At 32.7% G+C, this 8,549-nt stretch overlaps 1 pseudogene; it reads left to right on the top strand.

Moving 5' to 3' along the window:
• Window positions 1-258: 258 nt before the first annotated feature.
• Window positions 259-5,446, top strand: LOC129300313 (G-type lectin S-receptor-like serine/threonine-protein kinase At1g11410; annotated as a pseudogene).
• The last annotated feature ends 3,103 nt before the right edge of the window (window positions 5,447-8,549 follow it).

Genomic DNA, 8,549 nt, shown 5'->3' with positions numbered 1-8,549 from the left:
AAATTAATTTTTTATATAATAAAAAAAAGAGATGGATTTGTATTTTTATCTTTATCTTTAAATCATAATACAATTATATTAAATACATTTAGGCTAATAAAAAATTAAAAAAAGTCATTTAATTATTATAAAATATCATACATTTTATATTAAATATTACTTTTAGCAGTGTCCTGCAACATAGGGGGTATTATATAATTTTCGATCCGGGCAATCTTAAGTGTCATTCCTAAAACCACAACAATCAGGACCCGCAAACTTAGCTTTTGGTCTTCGCGAATGCAAAGTTGCGTACATAGAAGAAAGACTTCAATATGTAAGTCAGACCGTACAAACCTTTCAAGGGGCACTACAAATATCTGCCCTCTTTTAGCTCAGCTATAAACCGACTTGAGAAATTCATCCCCAGCTTTGTGTCTCGCTTTGTTACCACCATGAAGCTCTACTCGATGAAGGAGCTAATAATTATTCTGGTAAATATTCCATTGTTCCTTCCCTTCATGCTTCATTCTTCTTGTCACTCCCTTGATAGAATAACCCCAAGCCAATCCCTCAAAGACGGCGATGTTTTACTCTCCAATGGAGGAACCTTTGCCCTTCGGTTTCTTCAGACCCAGCAACGATTCAAGAAATCGCTACGTTGGAATATGGTATCGTAGATCCACCAAACCAACCGTTGTGTGGGTAGCTAATAGAGAGAATCCTCTCAATGATACTTCTGGTGTTTTGTCGATTAATACCCATGGAAACATCGTTCTCGTTTACAATGATACGGATTTGAACCGAATTAGCTCCATTTGGTCTTCCAATGTTTCGATCACATCTTCTAGTCACACCTTTGCAATGCTTCAAGACACAGGAAACTTGGTCTTGATCGGAAATGAAGGTAGACCAAAGGTTCAATGGCAGAGTTTTGACTATCCCGGCGACACACTGGTTCCGTTCATGAAAATTGGGGTGGACCGGAAAACCGGGTTCAAATGGTTCTTTACCTCATGGAAATCCCCAGACGACCCAGGGTTGGGGAACGTGAGCCACATAATCGACCCCACAGGCTATCCTCAAATGTTCGTTTATAAAAATGGAGTCCCATTTTGGCGGGGCGGGTCTTGGACTGGTCAAAGATGGAGCGGTATACCTCAAATGACACCCAACTTCATCTTCAACGTCTCCTTTGTTGACGATGCCAATGAAGTTAGCACGGTGACTCGAATCGTGGACCCTTCGGTGTTCTTAAGAATGGTGCTGGACAACACTGGTCATGAGACAAGAACTATATGGCAAGCTAAGGAGAATAGATGGCTCCAAGTATGGTACGGTCCAACAGAGGACTGTGACCACTATCGCCGATGCGGGTCAAATAGTAAGTGCGACCCGCACAACGAGGACAAGTTTGAGTGTGTGTGCTTGCCCGGATTCGAACCCATGAATCCACAAGAGTGGGATATGAGGAACGGGTCAAGTGGGTGCGTGAGGAAGAAGAATGTATCCACGTGTCAAAGCGGGGAGGGATTTGTGAAGGTGCCACGTGTGAAGGTTCCCGACACGTCGAAGGCACGTGCAAACAAGAGTGAGAGTATGAGCTTCAAAGAGTGTGAGGAGAAGTGCTTGGAGGATTGTTCATGTGTAGTGTACACAAGTGTAGATGAGGTCAAACAAAGTGGGTGCTTGACGTGGCATGATAACATGGAAGACATCAGAACATACAACGATGTGGGGCAAGATTTGTATGTGCGCGTAGACGCAGATGAATTGGGTACGTACGATTCTTCTTCCTCGTTTTTTTTTTTTTTTTCCCTTCCCTTTGTTTTGTCTATTGAACAATCATCACCATTAACATTAATGAATTTCATATATTTTAAATGTTAGATTATCTTTATAAAATGTATATATTTAATAGCAAAATTAATAAATATTAAACAATAATTTAGAATAAATATTTACTATAATAATATGAGTAGAAAATATCTTAAAATGAAAAATACTAACACAAAACAATGAAAAAAAATCAAAGAAATATAAAAATATAAATTAAATATATAATGTTAATGTTATTCAAAAACGTTTTTGCTAATGTAGATATAATTTTTAAAGATTAATGCATATTTTCTATTTTATAGTCAGGTATTATATTTTATAATGAATAGATTAGTATGATTGTAGTGTGTGTGTGTGTGTGTGTGTGTTTTAGGGAAAGAGTGAGGGTGTGAGAGAGAGAGAGAGAGAGGAGAGAGAGAGTAATGAAGATAAATTATTAATAATTTTTAAAAATAAAAAAATATATTCATTTGAGAAACTTTGTAATATTTTCCATTTTATAAAATTCAGTTTGGTCATCTACTGAAGAAGAAAATAAAACTGCAAAGATATGTATTTACTATGATTTTACCATGAAATTGGGTGTTTGAAAAAATTTTCGGGGCTGGTGATTTTTTCCCCTTGGCGGGAAGAAATGCGATGACATTGTTGAGAGTTGAGTTTCTAATTGACATATTCAATAGATCTTTCAATATGCATTGTTTCATAACGTATGCAAACTGACGATATATAATTTATAATGAGAAAAGCGCGTTCATGATTTGTTGAACATAAATTCAGCTTTGGTGAGTTCTTCTTTGTCTGCAGCTAAATATGAAAGAAAGCATTATGGTTCTCTTGGCAAGAAAGGGATGGTAACACTCACAGTCATTTCTATTTGTCTGATAACGTTCCTGGCGATCTCTTTTGCGTATTGGTTTGTAAAGAAAAAGAATCAAGGTGATAAGTTTTATCTCTATCAATTTTCCCCCAAAAAATGAAGCTCTTAAGTTAATACAATAATATAATCTCTACCCTGCTCTCAAACTTTAGTTTTTGAAGGTTTGTCATCTTTTAAATCTAATTAAAGTGATTAATTGGTGTCTGTAATTGGTTGTATTATGTTACAAATCATCTCTTACATATATTTCTTTTAAATTTTTTGTTTATCACAGCAAAAAGAAGGAACAACCAATATTTGTTTGATGGAGAAAATAATTCCAATTTACCTCTCTTCGATCTAAAGGACATAGTTGAGGCAACAAACAATTTCTCAGACGCTAACATGCTTGGAAAAGGTGGCTTTGGCTATGTATACAAGGTAGATGTCGTGTGTGTGTGTGTGTGTGTGTGTGTGTGTGTGTGTGTGTAACTGTCTCAAATTTCATATAAGTGATCAACGTCATTTTTAATGCCATTAGCTTATTATTTCTAGTGTGTGTGTGTAACTATCTCAAATTCCACATAAATGATCAACGTCATTTTCAATGCCATTAGCTTATTATTTCTAGTAATGATTTACTAAAACATTCATAAATTAATTGGATTTTGACATTAGGGTCTACTCAAAGATGGAATGGAAATAGCAGTAAAGAGGCTATCAAAGTATTCTGGACAAGGCATCGAAGAATTCAAAAATGAGGTTACTTTAATTGCAAAGCTCCAACATAAAAAAATTTGTGGATCTTAGGTTGTTGCATTGATGGAGAAGAGAAAATGTTGATATATGAATATTTGCCAAACAAAAGCTTGGACTCTTTCATTTTTGGTATGTCTTCTTAATTATCATTTAAGTTTGCTACATATATAATTTATTAAATTTTCAATTTTAGAAAATGAAAGAAATGATCTAGCATCCTTTCACTTTTAATAGTTTACAACTTTTATTTAGATCAAGCAAGAAAACTACAATTAGATTGGAGGAAAAGATTTGACATTATTTGTGGAGTTGCAAGAGGAATTTTATACCTTCATCAAGATTCAAGATTAAGAATAATTCATAGAGACTTAAAGGCCAGCAACATCTTGTTAGATTCTGAAATGAATCCAAAATTGTTGATTTTGGAATGGCTAGAATATTTGGTGGAGACCAAATTGAAGCAAATACAAATCGTGTTGTTGGAACCTAGTAAGTACTCAACTACAAAGCATATCATCACTATAACTTCCTAGCATTGCATGACACACAACACACATGTGCGCACACTCGTGAGCGTCTATGCACACTCCTATAGTTTCCATTTAGTAGGAATGATTCTTTAACATATCATCAAAGTCTAAATCTAAATTATGTAAGTTTGATACTGAGTTAATTTAAAATCCATTCTTCATGGTCAAATGGCATTTCAACACGGGCTAGATGGCTTAGCGATTTATGCCCCCATACGAAGTCAAAATATACTCATGTGACACAATCTATCTATGTAAGAAAATAATAAAAACAATTTAGATACTTAATAGTTTAGTCTCTTTAGTTGGAATTAACTCAATATGACCATTGACACATTTCAATAATCTTTTACAGTGGTTATATGTCTCCTGAATATGCAATGGAAGGAATTTTCTCAATAAAATCAGATGCATATAGCTTTGGAGTTTTACTTTTGGAGATTATTACTAGTAGAAAGAATAGTGGTCACTATGATGATATTTCTTCTCCTTTGGTTGGGCATGTAAGTACAAATACGAACAACTCTATCACATTTCATATTTAATATATGGATGAGTCTACTTTATCAACATATATAGCTTAAATTAATAAGTTAGACATATCTCAAGTTTTATATGTTCTTAATCCACTTTCTAATTACTAGATATAAAATTTCTTTTTCTAATATTCTCTCCATTATATTCTCTCCAATATCTTCTTCCTCTTTTTACTTGGACTTGTACTTTTTGACTTTTAAAAGCTACATGTTGACATAATCTTTACCTTTTTTTCCTTTTCTTTCTTTTTCTGATCTCTTTCTTTTTTGCCCCTTCATCTTTCATTTTTCTTCTTCTTTTTTTATTCTTTTGTTGGTGTGTTTTTGCACTTTTTTCCTTTGTTTGTGTCAAATTGCTCTTGATACCATGTTAAATTTTTATGTTTAATATGCTTGAGAATTATATACTTCATAAAGATAGCTCGAGTCACTTGGTTAGACATAACTCAAGCTTTACATTTTCTCAATTTACTTTATAATTACTAGATGCGTACGTATGTGAGACTTCTGTCTCAATAAACTTGAGTTAAGTTTGATCTTTATTGTACGTACAATCCAACTATCTAATGTATTCAATTAATTTAGATTTGGGATCTTTGGGAGAGAAAGTAGAGCTATGCAGATTGTTGATCGATCATTAATAGGTGAGTCATGCCCTGAACATGAAGTTCTGAAATGCATACAGATTGGGCTTTTATGCGTGCAAGAATGTGCAACAGATGGGCCAACAATGTTTGAAGTTGTTTCCGTGTTGGATAGTAGTGACTCAACTCTTCCTCCTCCAAATCAACCCGCATTTCTTTTCAAGAAAACTAATTGTGATGCAAATCCATCAATAAGTGGAGGGGTTAATTCAATAAATGAGATGAGTACTACTGTGGTTGAAGCTCGCTGAAGGCCATGACTCTCATGGTAACACTCTTATATAATGCTATATTGGTACTTTTGAAGTGAATGACTTTATGATTTATAAAACATTGTGAATGATAATGACGCATATATCTTTTACAACTGAAGTACAGTACTGAAGTCAGTAGTCACAAAGTAAACTATGGGTAAAAACTGGCTAAATCATAGCCTTGAATTTAGTTGTTAATTACTGGAAAAATTGGAAATAATGTTTTCATGTAACATTTTGTTGCTTTACACACACACACACACACACACACATGGCATAGTCCCCAAATTAAGAGTCCTCGTAATTAAGAGTTAATGTTAGACATTACCTCAGAATTAGGCAACTGAACAAAAAAAAAAAAAAACAACAACAACAACAACAACAAAAGAAAAAACAAAACAAAACAAGCGTACAATATGGAAAATATAGCCACAATTATTTGTCATGAAAGAACATTGCCACAGTTAGTTATTAAAACCATTAAAATAAAAAAATACATGTCAATGCGACAGAACCATTTTTACCTTGCCAACAATGGTTGAATGAAACAAGAATCATAAGTGGAGGTGTGGTATGAATTTACATCGATTCTACAAGGCTTTTTATATCGCTTATGGAATGGACGAAAGTAATTTTACTTACGTCAGTTTGAATTTCGACGTAGATATATTGAATTTTCTAAACCTCTTTTCTTTTCTTTTTCTATCTAAATAAATTTTTTTACTCAACATGTGAACAAATATTTCATACTTCAAACTATTCATCTATGTTTTCATGATATGTGGATTAATATTTCATATTTTTATTTTAAAATACATATCTCTACTCTTTTTAAAATATTAATTTAAGTTTTAATTTGCTTTTAAAAATATTTATAATATATTCATGCTTATATTATTTATACATAAAATTAGAAAATATAGTTATGTTATATTTTATAGTTATAATCCTCCCATGGTTCGACCACATCCGAAGAGTAGGATAGATGAATGAAAATATTCATTAGTTGTCCAGTCCTACATGGAGAAAAATTGGTTCACCTGCTTTTAATATCGGAAGTCTTGAGCGACCAGGTCCCTGCCAGTTTTTCGCTAACGTAGTCACGGTTTAAGAAAAATAAATAACTATTTTAATTTACTATATTATATATATATATATATATATTTTGTGAAATGGCGCATAGGTGACATGCGTGTGAATATGGTATATATTATATGGGTGTATATAGTGGTTTGTACGTGTGAGCCATAGTATGAAAATTTCAGTTAACTTATCTAATTAAACTATTAAACTAGTGTCTGGAATGTTTTAATAAAATTGATTTGATCACATTCGATTATGGTTTTAACCATTAATTCTTGAGTAAGTGCCTTCACTGATTTAATGATCAGTTTGATTTTTAGTACTTAATATGAGAATATAGGTATGTTTTAAAATTCCAATATAATGCTATATGATAAGCTGCTTTCGTTTCGCTATATATATTTCAAGGTTAGTGCACTAATTAACATGCTCCGTCACCTATCAACACCAACTATGACATCTGATCTGATATTCTATAGGGAGAATAACACATAGGGTCCTAAGGGGCCAATTAATTTAACTTATGTCCTAAGCACCCAAACTCTAAGAATTTATAAGTTTGGTTCTTAAGTTTGCAACTTTGTTGTGATAAATTTGTAATTTGTATTTCAAATTTTAATAGAAAAAATAAATTTATTTATTCTTAAATCATGTTAAAATTTAAAAATTAAGTTGCAAATTCATCAAAACAAAAATTGTAAAATTGAGAGTCGAACTTGTAAATTCCTAGAGCTTGATACTTGAGAACTCAATATAGTCCTTTTGGGACCTTTGTCATTCTTCCTATTCTACATGTTCAAAGATGAATTACAGCATATTTGTTTTTCATTAATGACCCGTCAATTGGGACAGCAATTGATGAGTCCATATGGTATAATGACATCCTATGCATTATCGCACTAACTAATCAATCTTTTACTGGGAAGACTTCGATATAGGTCATCGAATCAGTACCTTTATCTTATAGAATATATATATATATTTTCCTTTGAATCTATATTTTTCAATGCACACACAAAATTGATTTTAATTCTGGCTTAAATTCAGTTACTTAATTAGTGTCTCAATTATAGTCATTAAATTTCATTAATATTTGAAAATTATTAAAATATTTTTTTCTAAAAATTTCAAAACAATCCTCACGATTAAAGCACTTCACATTTGATGTTTCCTTCAAAAAATTCAAGATTTTAGTACTTTATAAATATCATATGACAAAATCTCTTATAGCAGTTAAATCAAATAGTTTTATCATGCAACGTGAGATACTCATTGAATGAGTGGACTTAGACTGTAAACATCCTAAATTTCAATCCAAGAAATTAGTTGATAATTAGGAGTGAATTAGTAAATAGTGAATTGATTGTGGTTTAGATGTGATTGGTATTTTGTATCATTAGTTGTTATGTTAATAGGATTAAATAGTAGAATGGCGGTTTGGGACACAATGCGCGAGCAGCAGTGAGAGTTTTCTCACTGTGCCACACACCGCCATAGAAGCTTCATGCACCACGGCCTAAGGTTTTTGCTTAAGAACTAAGTCAAAACTTGTGAAAATAGAGGGAAGGAGAGATAATGGATCTGGAGAGGAGGAGGAGTTCATCTCTACTAGAGCACGCATTATCTGGCTATCAGGAGTTTACTTTGACTAGTGACTTGTCAGGTAAGTATTGTACAATCGTGAGCTTCGTTTCTACCCTACTTTTACTAAGTTTGATCGGTTGAGAGAATCAAATTAGAAAGTTATAAGGTGTTGGATCTAAAAGAAAGGTTTAAAACGGGCTATCGAATGTGAAATTAAGGTTTTGCCACTAGTCTAGAGAAAAATGGTTTAGATTGAGAGTTTAGGCTCAAATTAGCTTAAAGAATTAGGTTAAAATTGAGAAAATTGGTAAATAGGTGAATTAAAAGGGGTGATATGGTCATTCGAATAGCTTATAGGGCTAATGACTAGAGATAATGGACTATATGAATTCAAAAATTTTAATGGAACTATTTTGTGTGTTAAGGAATTTGGTTTAGCCAAATCAATACTTATACTGAGTGTTGAGAATTGACTAAGGGAT

The sequence above is a fragment of the Prosopis cineraria genome, unplaced genomic scaffold (assembly GCF_029017545.1).
Source record: "Prosopis cineraria cultivar Desert tree isolate PC_DT_omini unplaced genomic scaffold, ASM2901754v1 PC1530, whole genome shotgun sequence".
In the NCBI taxonomy this organism is placed as follows: Eukaryota; Viridiplantae; Streptophyta; class Magnoliopsida; order Fabales; family Fabaceae; genus Prosopis; species Prosopis cineraria.
The sequence above is the reverse complement of the archived record's forward strand: the minus strand, read 5'-3'. Positions and strand labels throughout refer to the sequence as shown.